Raw genomic sequence first — 19,028 nt, 5'->3', positions numbered from 1 at the left:
GTACAGATCGTACCGTGTGTTTGCACCTTAATGGTGCATACACATGGTCAGATATGTCAGATGAACGATTGAACGATTTGACCAACGATTTGAACAATTTTTGCCTGTATTAAAATGAATGAAATCTGACTGCAAACACGTCAGATGTCAGATATCGTTATCTGACAAACGGGAACGTGCATTGTTCATTGTTGCAGTCACACATGTCAGATTTTCTTTCAGATATGAACGATTGAATGATTTCTGTCAGATCTGACAGAAAATTTGACCGTGTGGTATGCACCTTTACACTATCATATCTGCTTCAAGCACTGAAATGCAGTCAAAATCAAATAAACATATCTCTAATTTAACACCTCCATTTGGCTATTTTTGGACTGGTCACACTCCAAAATCTATACCAGTAATTATTTATGCAGTAACTATACAAATTAAACATAGAAACATAGATTTGAAGGCAGATAAGAAACACTTGGCCCATCTAGTCTGCCCCTTAGGGTAAACTCAAACCCAACTGCTCTACTGTATTAGCCTCTACCACCTCTGATGGGAGGCAATTCCACTTATCCACTACCCTTTCTGTAAGTAATTTTTCCTCAATTTTCTCTGAACTACTTCCCTCCAGTCTAAGTGCATGTCCTCATGCGCTAATACTTCTCTTCCTTTGATGGATATTTCCCTCCTGAACCTTGTTAAAACGATTGATATATTTGAAGGTCCCTATCATGTCCCCCCTTCTCTGCTCCAAACTATACATTTAGTATTTCTAGGTACATTTTGTGATGTATTCCATGCATCATTTTAGCTGCCCTTCTTTGTACAGTATCTAATGTATTTATATCCCTTTGGAGAGAATAATCTCCAGAACTGAACACAGTATTCTAGATGAAGCCATAACAATGATCTATACAGTGGTATATTATTACTTATTTCTTTCTGCTACTGATTCCTCTTCCAATACAACCAAGCATCTGATTCTCATTGCTATGTTACATTGGTTACCTGCCTTTAAGGCACCTGAAATAGTGACTACTAGATCCATTTCCTCCTTAATACTATATTTAGCCCAGTGGCGTAACTAGGGCAGGGCGAGCGGGGTTCGTGCGCCACGGTACCGGCCCGCCCGCCCTAGATAGCCAGTGTAGCGCCGACCGCAATGAGTGTGGTCAGCGCTACACATTTGCACAGGACCGGCGCTAGGCTTCCAGCGCCGGTCCTGTGCTGCACGCCTGAGCCCGTTCCCTCCCCCTGAGCGCTTGCCCAATAGCGCCAGGAGGCGGGCTCAGGCTGTGCATAACACACGCATCGCCGCCAGCACTGGCGGCGATGCGTGTGTTAAACAGCAGCCAATGAGAGTCAGATAGACTCTCATTGACTGCTGCAGCACCCACTGCAAGAGCCGGACTTCCGTCCGGCTCCTGCAGTGGGTAATGGGACTGATGTCATGACGTCATGACGTCAGTCCCATAATGCTGAGCGCGCCAGCCCGGGCGGACTGGAGGGCGGGAGCGGCATCGGCATCGCGGACAGGAGCAGCGTGGAATCAGGTAAGTATATTTTTATATATATTTATTTATTTTTAAACCTTACCTATCTGCACAATGGGGGAGGGGTTGGCGACTACTGGGGGGGACATCTACTGGGGGGGGACATCTACTGGGGGTGCCATTGGGAGGACCTCTACTGGGGGGGGGGTACTCTACTGGGGACTACTACTTGGGGGGGGACTACCACTGGGGGCATTCTAACAGGGGCCTAGTATTACTAGAGGCACTGCACTCGGGGGACCGGTAATGGGGGCAATAATAGGAAGGGCCACTACAGGGACCACTGGATAGGGGGGGGGCACTACTGGGAGCCTGCATCAGGGGGACCACTACTGGGGGCACTGTATGGGAGGGGGGGTCACTACTGCTGAGGGCACTATATAAGGGGCTTACTGCTAGGGGCACTGCGGGGACCACTACAGGGGGCACTAGATAGGGGGGATCACTACAGGGTGCCTGCATAAGGGGACCACTACTGGGAAAACTGCATGGGGGGGACTACTGCTGGGGGCACTACATAAAAGGGCGCTGCATAAGGGGATACCGCTACTGGGCGCACTGCATTGTGGGGACTGCTACTGGGGGCACTGCATAAGGGGGAACACTACGTGGGGCACTGCATTTGGGGGGGCCACGACTGGGGGTATTGAGTAAGGGGAACTAATTGGGGGCTGTATAAGAGGGACCACTACTGGGGATACTGTATAAGGGGCACTACTATGGGCCTGCATGAGAGGGACCACAACTGCATACTGGGGGTACTACTGGGGTTAAGGTGCATATGGATAGGAATGTTCAGTTTAAAAATAAAGGGGTGTGTCATGTTGACACGCCCCATTTTTAAGTGACCTTCGGTGCGCGCACATGGGGGGGGGGCTCCCTTTTCAAATTTGCCTTGGGCTCCAAATACCCTAGTTACGCCACTGATTTAGCCTTTTGGTTTTTGAGACCCAAGTGCATGATTTTGCTATTTTTGGTATTAAACTGTAGTTGCCATGCTGCTGACCATTCCTCTAGTCTACCCAGATCATCAGTCATTTGTTTTACCCCTCCTGGTGTGTCTATGCTGTTGCATACCTTTGTGTCCTCTGCAAAAATGCATACTTTCCCTTCAATACCATTTGCAATGTCACAAATAAAGATATTAAAAAGCACTGTTCCAAGTAGAGATCCCCGGGGTACTCCACTGGTAACCTTTCCTTCCTGTAACTGCACTCCACTCTTTCTATCCTGCAAACAAGTTCTTATCCATTCAACCATAGAGGGCCGGTTTAAAGGGGGGCGACAGGGGTAGTTGTCCCGGGGCCCCACACAGCAGCACCAGAGCTGGCACCATTTTATTAAGCCCTGCCCACCTCACGGAAGTTTGCAGCGATTTTCGGGTCAATTGGTTGGAGTCGGAGCCAATATAATGTGATTCCATTGAAAGAGTGTCACTTGGCCTCGCCTTTTTCCAATTGACCCGTGAATCACGGCATTTTGCTGTGAAGGGGGTGGAGCTTAATAACAGGGTGCCAGTCTGCCAGATCTCGTCCCCATCCCATCCACAACCTGCAATCTGCAGATGCTGCAAGGTAAGTGTGTGTGTGACTTGTGTATGTATATATGTATAAATGTGTTTTTCTGTCTGAATATATGTATGTATGTGTATATCTATATGTATGTGTGTGCAAGTATAGAAATATATGCATGTGTGGTGTGTGTATATATATATATATATATATATATACGTGAACCAAATCCCACCTGTAAAAATCCTGCGTTTGCCCCTGCTGACTGTATCCATGCTCCGGGATGGCCACAAAAAGTTGTATTACATGTTATGACTTTTATTTCAGTACTACACTACGTTCACTTACAAAACTTTATGTCTGGCGCGACTCACGGCGTAGTGTGTGGCACGCCATGCATGGCGCGCTACATGGCGTATGGAGCAACAAAATAGCTGGGCACATCTGTATAAAGGTGGGTACACACCTAACAGATATATCTGCAGATGATGAGTGTTCATACACACTGAACAACCATCATCTGGCTGTGTGTCCCACTGGCTGGGGGCGTGACTCACTTCCTTCCCTGCAGCAACTGTCGGCTGACCGCCCGTACACACAACATGATTCACCAGTATATCTGCAGATATATTGGCCATTGGCTGTGCAGCACAGACAAAGCAATAAAAAACACCAGATCAGGTTCGCGCATAGGGAAAAAACCCATTGATTCCAATTTTTCGGTACGAGAAAAAGGCTATTTAATTGAACAGCTTTTCCCCACGCCGCAGGGATTTTGGCCATCAATTAGTTGTGGGGTAAACCCCACGGCTAAGTGAATACCCCTGTCAGGGTTCAGCCTAGGAGAGTGTTACTCACCCCAGTACCGACTTCACCTGACCTCTAGTGTGGTCAGATGTCAGGTGCGGCAGTGGGTGAAGCACTGAGGATTTTGCCTTTGGTGCTCTTGGACTTCCATGTGTGGCTCTGTGTCTTGGTTTCCAAGGTTGCTGTCATGAGCACCACCATGTTATTCTTTCTCACCTGACTATTCCTTCAACCAATGGTAACGTCTTGGTCAGCTGATGCTGATCTCCAATTAACTGCTACCTTAGGGTATATAACTGGGCTCTGCAATGTTGTCACTACTGGTGTATGCTTGTTGTCATTCCGTTCCAGGTTCCTGTTCCTCACGCTCAAATTATTTTCAAATATAATTTCGATACCCTCCGGTGCATCTGGATTCGCACATTGTGTAATCATGTAAACAATGAATCACCCTCTGGTGCATCTGGATTCGCATGTTGTGTACTCAGGGCCTGATTCAGACCTGCTCACTAGCGCTATGTGCTCGCAAGCGGGTCAATGGCCGGGCAGTCGTGCGCGAACCCCGGAGCAAGCGAGAAATCACTTGCTCCGGGGAATGCAATAAAACGGGGCGGCTGTTGATGTTGATCAACAGCTCGCCCCGTTTTGTAGGTGGGGGGGTGGCTGGCCAAATGGAGGCGTTCCTTCAGGGTACGCCTCCATTGTTGTTGTTTGAGGGTAGCCCTACTGACATCACTCGTGATGTCAATAGTTGAGCTTCCTGCTTTATTAGAGCAGGAAGCTCACTGGGGTTTGTGGGAACGAGGGTCTCGTCGCAAGCCGATGGTCGCGACCATTGCGACCATCACCTCGCCGCTCGCAAAAGCTGTGGGTGGTCACCCACAGCTTAGCGAGCAGCCAAGAGGCCGTTTTTTTTTAAAAAGCGGCCGTCCTGATTCAGAGCGAGAGCTTGCTTTTTGCAAGCGGCTCCGAATCTGGCCCTCAGTACATACAACTGAGTACAACTACTATACCACCCTCCGGTGTATAATTGTTTACTCAGTAACGTTCAGTGTGTAACGTTGTTTACTCAATACACACAACTGAGTACAATTACCAAACCATCCTCCGGTGCGTCTTGATTTGCACATTGTGTATTCAGTACCCACAACTGGGTTCAACTACGGAACCACTCTCCGGTGCATCTGGATTCGCACATTGTTTACTCTTTACACATCAACAGAGTACAACCACTGAATCACCTTCTGTACAAACAGTTCACCAGTATCCACACTCCGTGCAGTCAGTGCCCTCCCAGTCAGCGCAACCACCACCCTCCTCCAGTGCCAGCAGAGTATCCTACTCCTCAGTGGACCTTCCCTCTTGTCTTTCTTGTACCACTTCTGGAAGCAATCCCCATTGTGCCAACTCTGTACCTGTAGGTATAGAATACATATTAGTACGTCTCCAAAGTACTTCCTCTGGGCCATAGCAGTGTACCTCTCTCCATTTCTCAATCGTATCGAATATCTGTCCAAAAACTCCTGGCAGGTTAGCCTTCATGCCTTTGATCAGGTCTTGTCAACATCCAATACTTGTGGATGAGGATAACTTACATTCAGTCCCCTCGTCTCTGATTCCTCCCTCAACCTGGGACATCAGCTTTCAGCTCCTCAGTAGGGGATTCCTCGGAGTTGGGCATGACAGTTTGCACAGGCCAAATGAAAGCTACTGGGTCCCAGGGTGCGGGGGCACTGCAAGACCTTGCCTATTGCATGGACAATCAGGAGGCTGCGCAACATCAGGTGGGTCAATACCTCCAAGAGATTTTGGGGCAGTAACTGTTCATACAGGAGACCTTGGCCACACTACTTCCTCCTCCTTCTGTGGTAGCCCCTTCCAATCCTCCAGTTCATCCTCCGGTTTCTGGAGGCCCAAAGCTTCGTCTTCAGCTGGCATCTGTTGAGGTTTCATTAACCAGTGAGAAATTCAATTTGAATGCCTGCCACAAAAATTTCCTATGTTTAGGTCTAAGGTGGCCTACATTATCTCTCACCTGACTGGAACTGCTTTGGATTGGGTCTCCCCATTAAGGGAATGAGCACATCCTCTGGTGTCCTACTACGAAAATGTAATTCTTCTTTCAATTTATGTTTTTATGAGCCGGGTTGCATTGTCTCGGCTTCCTTTGATATCCTTCATGTCCGACAAGGGACCTGCACTGTAGTTCAGTACGTGATCCAATTCCAAATGGTTTCCTCTGAACTAAAATGAAATGAAGAGGCCCTCAAGGCTGCCTTTCTTCATGGTCTTTCTGGAAAAATGAAGGACGAATTAGCCTCTCGGGATAAAGATTGATTTACGCCATAGAGGGCGAGAGGACCGTTTCCGGGACCTATTTTTACCAGAGGCACGTCTGCCTTCTCCTGCTACAAGTAAAGAAGAGTCCATGCAGGTCAACAAGCTTCAGTTAACTGTGGCTGAGCATACCCATTGGTTTCAGAACAAGCCCTGCCTCAACTGTGCAGCCCCAAACCATATTCTCAAAACTTGTCCTCTTCTTGCGGGAAACGCAAGACCCTAACTGGTCCTGGGGGTGTCCAGTTGGGGGTGATAGTCAAGCCATCCCATTTGATGGATAGTTTTTTATCGGTGATCATTTCTTACAAGTCGAGGAGAAAAAAAGGTGAAAGCCTTGGTTGATTTAGGTGCTGCTGGAAATTTTGTTTCTGAGTCTCTGGTCATAACCTTGGGTATACCGGTCACTCCCTTATCAAACAAGATTGATATCTCTGGTGTAGATGGCAATATCATTTGCAGAGATGCTATCTCTTCAATAACTCTTTCGGTCTCCCTTCAAATAGGATGTCTTCACCATGAAAAATTGGAACTTCTAGTTCTTCCAAAAACCTCCTACAATCTAGTCTTAGGTCTGCCGTGGCTTAAAAGACACAGGGCCTGATTCAGAGCTGCTCGTAAGCGGCCGCTCGTTTGCTCCGAGCGATGTTCGCACATCTGCGCATGCGTATGGGTCATAATGCGCATGCGCCAACCAGTCATTGCGGTCGGAAATCGTGTGTTCGCAAAATAGCGAGTGCCTGCTAATTTGAGTGACAGGATGAGGCATCTGTGGGTGATAACAGGGGAAGGGGCTTGAAAACGGGAAGTGGAAATCCGAACGCAGGTGTGCCAAACGGTCAAAACAGGCATTTTAAGGGTGTGCATAATTAACAAAGCAGCATCATCAGCCACGTCACTTGGTTGTCTCTTAGCCTGAACTATTCGCATGATTGCGGTAGGAAAATCCTACCGCAAGCACTGCGAGCAGTTCAGACACCTTTCGATGTACTCGATTAATCTAATAAATAGCGGAGATGACGTATGATGCGAACGGCTAGGGGGCGTTTTTACAAAATAGCGAGCGCATATTTCGTTCGCTCACTCAGACATAGAGGCATCAACAGACCGCAAAGAGCGAGCACTCTATTTAAATATCCGGCCCCTTTTTCTGAACGAGCGAGCGCAAATAGTGTCCGGCTCTGAATCAGGCCCACAATCCCATGCTGAACTGGGCTACAATGCAAATCCTGGCTTGGGGTCCTGGCTGTTTCCATTGATGTCTGACCCGTGTGCTTCCTGTGCATAACTATCAAGTTTCCAGTAAGCCTCTTCTTCCCGATCAATCAAGTGTCATCTCCGACCCCTGTTTACCATTACCCTATCAAGATTTTTCTGATGTTTTTAATGAACATGCTGATGACCAGCTATCTCCCCATCGCTCCTGGGATTTTGGCATTGATCTACTTCCTGGGAAAATGCCTCCCCGAGGCCGTATTTACCTTTTATCTGTGAGAGACTGCGGCTATGTTTGATTACATAAAGGAAAACCTGGCTAAGGGTGGAGGGCTCAGACTCTTTATAGACTACCGTGGTTTCAACCTGATCACTGTCAAGAACCGATATCCTCTTCCACTCATCTCTGAGCTTTTTGATAAGGTTCGTGGGGCCCACCTTTTCACCAAATTAGACCTCTGAGGTGCCTACAAGTTTATTCGCATTAAGGTTGGAGATGAGTGGAAGACTGCGTTCAACAACGTGGATGGTCATTTTGAATATTTGATCATGCCATTTGGATTATGCACTGCAACAGTGGTATTTCAAGGGTACATTATTGAGATCTTGAGATCTCAATAATGAGATATTGAGATCAAGGACATCCTTTACAAGTTCGCCGTGGTCTATATGGACGACATCCTAATTTTTTTCCAAGGACCTGCACTCCCACCGACTTCATATCAGAGAGGTCCTTACTTGCCTTTGAGCTCACCGTCTGTACAGATATGCCTCTTTGAATGATCCTCCATGCCTTTCCTGGGGCACATCATTTCTGGGAATTCTCTGCAAATGGATCCGGACAAACTGTGTGCCATCTGGGACTGGCCCCAACCAAACTGATTAAAAGCTATTCATCGATACTTGGGGTTCTGAAATTATTATCGCAGGTTTATTTCAAACTTCTCCACCTTAGTTGCTCCCATCACGGTCCCCCCTAAAAAGGGAGCCAATCCTTCTTGTTGGACATCTACAGCAGTGAAAGATCTAAACATCAATCAGTTTAATACTAAATGACTGCTACAAGTCTATTAGTACCCATTAATAAATGGTTCAAAACATTTCCGAGTGTGGAATTCCACACTCGGACATGTTTTGAACCATTTATTAATGGGTACTAATAGACTATTAGCAGTCATTTAGTATTAAACTGATTGATTGTTATATATCAGATCTCATATTTTTCGCTAACAAGGAGGATATTACACTTGCTGCTATATTTTTCAAAAAAACAAGATAATATTTGTCTTAATGCAAGTGTCTTTATTTGTTACATGTTGTAGGTAATTTTGTATGTAAGTATTTTTGTCTTCATGCAAGTGTCTTTTATTTGTTATATGTTGTAGGTAACTTAGTAATTGAGTGTCTATTGGGTCTTATATAGTCGCTTAATTACGCGACCTTTTATTTTTAAGAATAATCATTAAAAGTTATTTTTTAGAGGCGTGATTGGACCTATTCCAATTTCCCTTCTGTATTTGATCAAGAGTGCTCACCAGAGTTTCTTCTTTCCTTTTCGTTATATCAATTTCAACATTGTCCACCCAAAATGCCTTAAGTTCAGACTCAACAGGGTGTTGAGTTTGAGATTGAGCAAATCCTCGACTCTCAACATTGATCAAATTGCCTTCAATATCTCATCAACTGGAGAGTATATGGGCCAGAAGAACGTGCATGAATCAAAGCCTCAGACGTTGATGCTCCTCAACTCGTTTGAGGTTTCACAGGAAGTTTCCTGATAAGCCTTGTGGGTGTCCGGAGTCCACCCTGAAAAGGGGGGGTACTGTCATGGTTTTGCCGATGATTGGCCATTACTCACCCCAGCACCAGCTTCCCCCGACTTCCTGTGCAGTCAGGCATCAGGTGCAGCGGCAGGTGACTCGCTGAGGATTTTGGCTTAGGTGCTCTTGGACTTCCATGTGTGACTCTATGTCTTGGTTTCCAAGGTTGCCATCATGGGGCTGCCATGTTAGTCTTTATCACCTGACTGTTCCTTCAACCAATGGTAGTGTAGTCTTGGTCAGCTGATGCTGATCTCCAGTAAACTGCTACCGTAGGGTATATAACTGGGCTCTGGACACCAGGAAGTTGCCTGTGCAACATCTTCACTACTGGTGTATGCTTGTTGTCATTCCGTTCCAGGTTTCTGTTCCTCACTCTCAAGTTATTTCCAAATATCATCTCGATACCACCCTCCGGTGTGTCTGGATTTGCACGTTGTGTGCTCAGTACACACAACTGAGTACAACTACTAAACCACCCTCTGGTGCATCTGGATTCGCACATTGTGTACTCAGTACATACAACTGAGTACAATTACCGAACTATCCTCCGATGCATCTGGATTAACACTTTGTGTATTCAGTACCCACAACTGGGTACAACAACAGAACCACTCTCTGGTGCATCTGGATTCACACATCGTGTACTCTGTACACATCAACCGAGTACAACCACTGAATCACCTTCTGTACCATTGGTGCACCAGTATCCACACTCAGTGCCCTCCCAGTCAGAGCAACCACTACTCTCCTCCAGTGCCAGCAGAGTATCCTAATCCTCAGTGGACCATCCCTCTTGTAGTTCTTGTACCACTTCTGGAAGCAATCCCCACTGTGCCAACTCTGTACTGATAGGTATAGAATATGTATTAGTACTTCTCTAAAGTGCATCCCTCATTAACATGTAGCTTTCTATGATACCCCAATAGCACCCTAGTGAAAAAAGGATAAAATGCAGTTGCAGTCAACTTCATATCTTTGAATAACTATAAAAGGTCGACAACCTTAAATATGTCCCGTTTACAGGTGATGTACAGTATGTAATCCGCTTCACAGTGCCAATATGAATTCTTCCAATTCTGTCCCCTGTAATTTAAACTTCAAACATGATTCTAAGCAAAGTTTGCTCAGAGTGTCAGCTTTTCCACCTGCAATTTCCAGTAACTGTCATCTTCAGGGTTGCATGGATATGGCACTGGGCTGGGAAATGCCTACGGTCGTTGGACCTCCTGCTCTGGCAGGTCAATCCTGTGACATTCATCAGTCCCATCCATCTGAAGCAGATGAGAATCCATCTCCATTGCCTTTGACACCAGCATTTGTGTGCCAATTACATTGGAGGACACCCTGCAAAACACTGCTGAAGAGGCTCTGCCTCTGGGCAGATTGTGCATGCAGATGCTAGACCAGGAGTTAAGAAAGGACCAGTTGCCTATTACTTTGTCAGAGATGTGCTTGTTGTGTTGTTATCCTCTTAGGGAGGAAACGCCCTTTTGTTCTTAGTGGGTTTATATGATGATTTTCGTTTGCCAGCTTGTGAGTTTGTTTTTTGTGGATTCTAAAATAAATCTTAAATCAGCTTGGGAATTTTCCAATTTGATTCAGTTGAAAGATAAAGCTTAAGTGGATTTGTGCTACATGTGTGGCCATTTTCTTTACTCACAGATTGAAGATCTCTGCATCTCCCAAACTTGGCATTGTTCCCAAGAATCTTCCTGGGTTGCTCGTTTGATCCAGCACCTGTTTTACCCTGTGGATAGCTTGCTTAATGATGCTCTTGATCTGGCTTTATGCCAAATCAAGAGCATCATTAAGAAAGCTTTTGCTTTGTGAGTGGGCTTTCCTGGGCAAAGTTGACATTGAGTCCCCTTTTCAGCTTCTCGTTCTGCATCCAGACTCCTTTAAATTTATGGGTTTTCATGTTGGGAAGGATTTTTATGTGGACTAAGGCTTGCTAATGGATTGTGTGGTTTCCTTGCCTGGTTTGCACTATTTAGTTTATCCTTGCACTGGTGGGTATCGGCTTGTACAAGGCATGCTGTTGTGACTCAGCATCTTGATGATTTGCTTATTGTTGGTCATTTCTTATTGTTGGGATTGCAGGCAATATACCAATGTATTTTTTTCAGTTAAAGCTTTGTTTTTAAGCTCAGGTGTTCCGGTGGCCCATGATAAAACAGAGGGCCCCACTGCCTGTCTTTTCATTTTAAGGGTAGAAATAGATATGGTTGTAGGGTATTGTTGTTTGCCTGTTGATAAGGAGTGCAAGCTTCACCAGCTGATATCTGTCTGCTTAGCAGTGGAGAAGACCAGGTGAGGACCATTTAGACCTGTACCAGTATGTATTAGTGACAGTGGGTACATAATATTCAAGTGAAAGGCCTTGAAATATACTGTACAACAGAAAAACATTATATCAAGACACTAATACAACAAAGGCCACTGACTCATAATGCAGAAAAGTTGTTATAGAACTCAAAGTGCTATATATATGCATATTAATAGTTTTCATTATAACATCAAGTATTTGGACTTGGTATTTAGTTTGTATACAGTAGATAAATCAAACATCCAATGTATTATTTTTGTATATATTTATAATTGGGAAAAAAATGCCCCCTACTGTTAAATAAAGTAGAAAACTAATGTATGTATTCTATAGCTTGTACTCATACTTGAGGAGTTACCGCCTCCAACACAGCCCCTAATAACTGTCTCTCAAGGTAATAAAAAAGTGGTTAAAACAATAGATAGTAGCCATTTACTGGAACCAATCTGAAGGTGTCCAGTCTCCACGTTCTTTGATCTGGGTGGCTAATTGACATGGGAAACTGGGCTCCCCAGTCTCACTTGTGATGTACATGTCTGAATTCAGGGGTGGTTAAATATTGTGTGCTGGGTCATCCCTATTGGTAAAGTCTTTGATCATGAGCTTGAAAGAGCGTTGGTCAAAGTTACAAGCCTTAACACAATGTTCAATTATCCAGGGAAATATAAAAAGAACTTCAGATATGGGATGCTTTTCTTGGTGGTTTAATAGAGTTTATATTTGGACTCCTTGTCAGTGCCTAGTCCTGCCCTGCAACTCTTTAGTGATGCTGCTAGTTTTGGGGCTTATATGGGTGGCAAATGATGTGCCACCTTGTGGCCTCAAGACTGGTCGGTTGAAGGTCTAATTTGCTGCTTTGAAATTATCTCCTATAATTGTAGCAATAGAACTGTGAATTGTGCAGGCTATTAATAACCAGAGGTTCTCTTGTGCCTTTGCATCCACCCCCTGCACAGGATAGTTTGCAATTGAATATTAATTTTTGAACCAAACATGTACCGGGTTTTGACAATATCGTAACTGATACATTGTTGTCCTTTGTTGGGAACTTTTGATTGGGCAATTTTCTGTGCACTCCCTCCTGGTGCCAAGTTTTTAGGCTTACCTTTTCCTCTTTACAGTATTTCTTGCAGATTATCAGACAGGCATGGAAAGGCTTGCATGAAGTGCTCTCACAACTGTGACTGTGAAGATTTATTCTACAGCTTGGAATGAGTGGCAGCAGTTTTTGGGTCAGAGGGACATATCTGGTAATGGTCCAAATCCGTTTGTGTTGCAGTTTGTATTGGATCTGTCCAAGGCATTCATGTCAGCAGCTCTCTCGGATATTGATTCTTGTTCAGAGCTTTATGGAGTACTAGACCCTACATAGTTTTTTTTGTTGTCCAAAGCCTTGGAAAGCTCATCAAAGGAGATGCAGGTTCCAAGCAACAGGTGTTGCCTTCATTAACCTTAACTTGCTGAATCCGCTTGTTGAGGTAGCTAGGCATGTTGCATATGACAAGTATAAATCCTGTTTATTTAGGTTCACTTTTTAAATTGCATTTGTTTGTTGGTGCCTTTCAGATTAGCTAACTTATTGCATCTTTATGTGAACTGCCCTCCTTTGCCAGAATGTTCTGGTTAAGGAATATTTGCTGATGTGCAAGATTCATTAGTTTAAGAAGGACCAGCTCAGCAGGGGTCCAGCCCTGATAATTTGTCATGACACTTAATTTAATTGTTTAGGCCTAATGGGTAGGGGGGCTTACATTTTTGTTCCAAGTTGATGCTCCTCCTATGACCAAATTTAATTTTGCTCAGTCTTTAAGTACTGCTTGGGTGATTTGGGTTCTTCTCTGTCAGAGTATAGGACCAATTCATTTAGAATAGGCACGGCATCATATGCAGGTTGTTCTTGTGATTTAATTCACATGTTAGACTGATTTATATCTTCTGGTTATTGTTCATATATTCACAGAATGATAAAGACATACTAGCCTTTCAGGGGTGTGATTGGCTTGTGGACTCAGAAGGTTCGTGAGTGTTTCACTTTCACTTTGTTACACACCACAGCATAGGTCACATGCGGCTTTGGTGTTGTCAAGATGTTTCATCATCAGTTTTCTAAAAGGCCTTATATGACATATCCTGTGGTCACATCTAAGTCAGGTACTGTCACATGGTGCACAATGGTTCACACTTGCCAAGTCTGGTGTGGTTTATGGACCCTCTCAGTTGCCTGGTGGTCTCTGGTGGCTTTGGGCATGTGGACCACCATCTTAGCAGGAACTGTAGTTTTTGATCCTCCTGTTATCAAGTCTATTTAAGCTCACCTATTCTGTCCCTATTCTGTCCTTACACTGGCAAATCTTCATTCATTCATCTAGAAGGGCAATGATCTGGATTCCCACTGTCTCCAGTTTCCTTGCAACTCCTTTTCCTGCACAAAGACAAGAGATTGATTTCACACAGGATACTTCTCCTATATCCTGGATTGCCAATAGACAGCAATCATAGAGTACCTACGGCTTACAATTTGTTAGAACCAATTTATATATACATTTCTAGACAGTGGAGAAGCAAAGTAAAGTAATTAGTGGTGCTCTTCAAATTGTAGATCCAACATAGGGAGGAATGAAGACAAAGAAGACTATTTTTCTTTTTTACCTGCATATTATTAAAAGTAAAGTTTAGTTTTAAATAACTTTCACACTGAATATAAGACTGCCCCAGAGTCTTCTTTCTCTCCCTTCCTCCTTATGTTAACTCAATTTCCTGCCCTGCTATGCTCCTGTTATTTAAGTGATAAAGACCTTTTTCTTGTCTCCACCTCACAACCAGCAATTGGTCTGGTGCCTCATGTCTCATACCTCCTAAGGCACTCCAATGTATATATATTTTTTTGCAATCTACATACCAGCTGCCCCCAGCTGTTCAAACTCTCTAATCTATTTAACCACCACGGCCAGCTGCAGTTGTTTATGCAACTAGGTTACTAGGCTTAGGGAAAATGGCTCCTGGAAGCTGGCGGCCGAGGCCATGCATGTGCAGAATGGGAAGACACAGCGCAGGAGGAGGAGATGTGCAGAAGCAAACAGGGGGAGAGGTCAGAAAAATCTCCTGCCACCACAAAGAGAGAGAGGGTGGAGTGGATGGGAGGCATGAAAAGAGGGGAACACTGGAGTGCAGCAGCAAAGAGACATCCTGGGGAGATTGCCTGAGAGTCTCTAGAAGATTGTCCCCAGTACTAGAGGGTGTCAAAGCTGGATAATTGGCTGAGACAAGATCAGTTTAAAATTGAAGCGTGCGCGACGCCATCTTGTGAATGGCAGCTAGACTCCATTTTAGAAACAAGAATCTGCAAGACGCCATTTTGTGACCAGCGTCACTTTAAGTTACAACTCACGAGCTAAGAACAAATGGCAATGTTTTTGATAATCTAAATAGAATAGACAATACACCAGAAACTGTGAGTGTTCTACATACAAATTGGGAATCCCTGTTGGCAATTGTAATATAATCCAGGCATTGATCTACACAATTGGATTTGTCTGAATCCAAACAGGTTTTAGTTTTAGTCTCACAGCTGGAAGTCACATTTGCATTGCAGTCTGAAACTGTGAGTGAGGAATGATATGTGTGTGTATGTATGTATGTGTGTGTATATATATATATATATATATATATATGTTAAGTCCATCATAGATGGAATCTCATGCATAAACACCGCACATTACGCACAATTGCGCTGTTAACTAGTCGAATATTAGCGAATGCATAGGACTTTGTATGAAACCGCTGGTTTATTAGCTTTATGTGCACGCATCTGCCCCAAGTTAACTAGCATCCTTATATCAAACCCTGAATACCCACACATTACATATTCACACATAAGGTTCAATAAGCTTTAAAGTGTATGATTTAAGTTGGTTCAGTTAGTTTAAATGCTGAGAAATGAAGATATTTGATAACTAATGTATTATACATGCTAAACAAGTCATGTTTGGTTTTGTACTGATGCGTATTCTTTTTACAGTATTCCGGTGTTATTGGTGGGGAAGTCGCATCATGCAAACTCGAGTTATGGATCGCAGAACCTACAAGCAACAAAATGTATATTTTAGGAACAACTGTTAGGATGTAGCATGGGGGCGGGGAGGGGAAAGACCCTCAGCTGTTAGAGGCAGGGAGAGTCTATTTGAACCAGCCTGTTAAATGCACTGCAACATATGCTTCTCCCCTGGGAACCAATGACATCAGCAACAAACTTCTCTATTGTCCGGTCTATTCTAGGGGGGGTATAAATATGTGTGCTCAAATGCTGGGATTTTAGTCTTCTTGCTGAATGCTGATAGACAGAGGTTTTCTTTCTGAATGCCGGGATCTGGTCCAGAGTGCATGCGTATGTATACTGTACTTGGGGTCTGTATAATTCCTTTGCGCTAAATTGTACACAGATCATAGCATGTAACTGACTGTACTTTTACTTGAATAATACTTTGTGCTTCGGAACCACATGTTCTGAGTCTGGAGTCTCTATTTATTGTATGACTGCGTACGCAAATTAGCGTCATCCTTAGAGGTTTATAGGAAGGATTTTAGAAGGTACAGGCAGGGGTATATAGAAGTTCATTTTAATATTAACAAGGGTCAGAGTAACCCAAATGCTGCAGTGACAACAGGACTGTGAGGAAAGAGAAGGCAACGGATCCAGGGAGGATGCCTGTGAATCTGGGTCCCAAGGGGAGCAGAAGAAAGCTGCCAACCAGTTGTCAAGTCTCAGCCAGTGGGGGTTGTGCCTGTGGCTGGAGTGAATCTCATGGAAGCAGTCCCTGTTGTTAACTTCCTTCTGCCTGTGAGACTATTGTCACCAGCCAACCCTAATCCAAAATCCAGGCCCAGCCATCCTTGGTGGGAGATCTTGATTTTCAAGTGAGTCCCTTTACTGAGAGGGAGACCCTCTCAGTGAATGGGCAAGTGAGCAGATACTGGGCTGCTAGTAAGAAAATGAGGGTCTGGATATTGTTGTGAGAGCCAGACGGTGCTCATCAGATAGATACACTATTGCAATATCATCTTGAACATCGCCACATAGATTTGATTACATACTCACTGACTCCTGCAAAGGCTGTTTGATTGCACATCACACCAGTGATCATTATTACTTCTCATCAACCAATAGAAAGGGGGACCAGGACCTGCTACAACATGTGCCATTGTGCGCACAAAGCCTGAGCATCACAAAATCAGTTGTATTCAATGTAGGGAGTTAGTTATATAAATTGGTATGTAGTTTGCCACAGTAAGACTTACTGTGTGCATGCCTAATTGCATGAGAGTGCTTAACGGGGCTACCTTATGTCCCCTATTCTCCTGGGCTGCTGTGCCGGCAGGCAGGCTGGGGAGAGGAATATTTAATAATATTATTACTGATGACCAGCTCAGTTCCCTCTTGTATTCACTGCGTTCCTACTACTGTGCATGAATTAACAGATAAGAATGCTCACACTCAGATTATACTTTGTGTATCTTGTGTGGGTATTATCTATAACTCAGATTAACTGCCTGCTTTTTTGTGGTTAGTGTAGGAATGGGGACTATAGAATGGTGTACCAAAATTGCTTTGCTTATAACACATAAAAATGGTTACTACAAGCTGTGTGCTGGTATGAGTCCAATGGTTGGATACTACTGTCCATGCCCAATGTTCATCATTTGGCCCATTTACAGTTGTGCTGCAAGAATAAAACATAAGCAGATCACAATCTGGACCTGTTCCGCAACAGATTTTTATTCGCCAGGACAACTCTTTCTCGCAAGATCTGATCTGACCTCTCACATGATACATTCCGCCAATAAGTAAGTATACAATATACAGCAAAGTTATCCAGTGGAAATCGCATTGATTTCATGAATTATGATAAATATGCAATTTATACATAATCTCACACAAGTTTACTGTGTTCAATTGATGTGTGTGTTTCTGACATGTTGTTGCTAATTCAAAGTCAACCAATTGTTTACTGTCATTTATGTTACCCATCTCTAATTTTTCAGTATTTCAGTCTAGTTTTTCTTTAGTTATATTTGTAATTAATGAAAATAAAGACTAAGGCCCTCATTCAGAGCCATACGCTCTGAGCAGAGCGCACGCTCTGAATGAGGGCCGCCCTCCATAATTATGGAGCGTCCTCCTGGAAGCTCGTATAGCTGTGGGTCACCACCCCCAGCCTATACGAGCGTGCAGTTTGATGGCCGCGATGGTCGTGACCATCGCGACCATCGCCACTGCGAGCCGGAGCCTGCGGTTGAGGTTTTCAACCGCAAGGCCCGGAGTGATTTTGGCTCTATCAGAGCCAAAATCACTCCCACTGACATCACTAGTGATGTCAGTGGGCCGGCTTCTGACGGTAGGCGTTCCCTTGGGAACGCCCCCGTCAGGGAGGCACGCCCCCGGCACGCCCACCAAAGGGGGCGTGCTGTCAATCAACATCGACAGCACGTCCCCTTTGATCAGACACAACGAGCGAAGGAAAGTCCTTCGCTCGTCGCGTCTGGCGCATGCGCACGACGGAGCTCCCTCCATCGTGCGCATGCTCAGTGCAGACCATCGACCCACTTGCGAGCGGACAGCCGCTCGCGAGTGGGTCTGAATCAGGCCCTAAGAGGATAGATGTCAATTAAAGGATATGGCAGAAGAAACACAGAGCACATTTCAGTAAATAAAATAAAAAAAAATAATCTCCTAGAGCGTCAAATTCATATGAAATCTAATAGTATAGCAGGTGTAAACAATTTAATAACAATCTATATACACAATTAAATATTCTAATGCTAATTAATAGAAATGGCAATATAAACATGACAACCTGATAAAAAAAACCTGGTAATTCTAAACCATAACACACAAAAAATATACTCAGGCTTGCCTACCCTCCCGATTTGGTCAGGAGCCTCCCGAATATCGGGTGCCGCTCCCGACCCCCCGGAAAGGCAGGCAAGCCTCCCGGCTGCCGCCTACCCCCCCAGACTAATAGTAAAAACCCCCGCTGGCGGGGGGCCCGATGACGCGATTTGCGCCGAATCGCGTCATCGTGGCTCCGCCCCCTGCTTCACAATGCCTTTTTTCCGGCATTGTGAAGAGGGGACGGGGCCACGATGATGCGATCGTGCGGTCACGCCCCCGGCCCCGCCCCCAAAACGGCATCATAGCCCGGCCACGCCCCCCACACAATGCAGGCATTCAGCTCCCTCCCGGAAGGGGGGAGCTGATTGTCGGCAACTATGAATATACTGTACATATAAAAGTATATATTCCTATATACTTATAATAAATAAGAAGGTTAAACTGTACCTTTAGCAATTTTTTGCTGTTCTATATCGCCAGTCAAGTTCTTGTCAAATCAATTAGCAATCCAAACCTTAGGAGCAATTAGATAGTTAATTTGTCATTGTACAGTTGACAGTATTTATCTTTCTT

This window comes from Taudactylus pleione, unplaced genomic scaffold (assembly GCF_031769625.1).
Source record: "Taudactylus pleione unplaced genomic scaffold, aTauple2 ptg000087l, whole genome shotgun sequence".
In the NCBI taxonomy this organism is placed as follows: domain Eukaryota; kingdom Metazoa; phylum Chordata; class Amphibia; order Anura; family Myobatrachidae; genus Taudactylus; species Taudactylus pleione.
The sequence above is the reverse complement of the archived record's forward strand: the minus strand, read 5'-3'. Positions refer to the sequence as shown.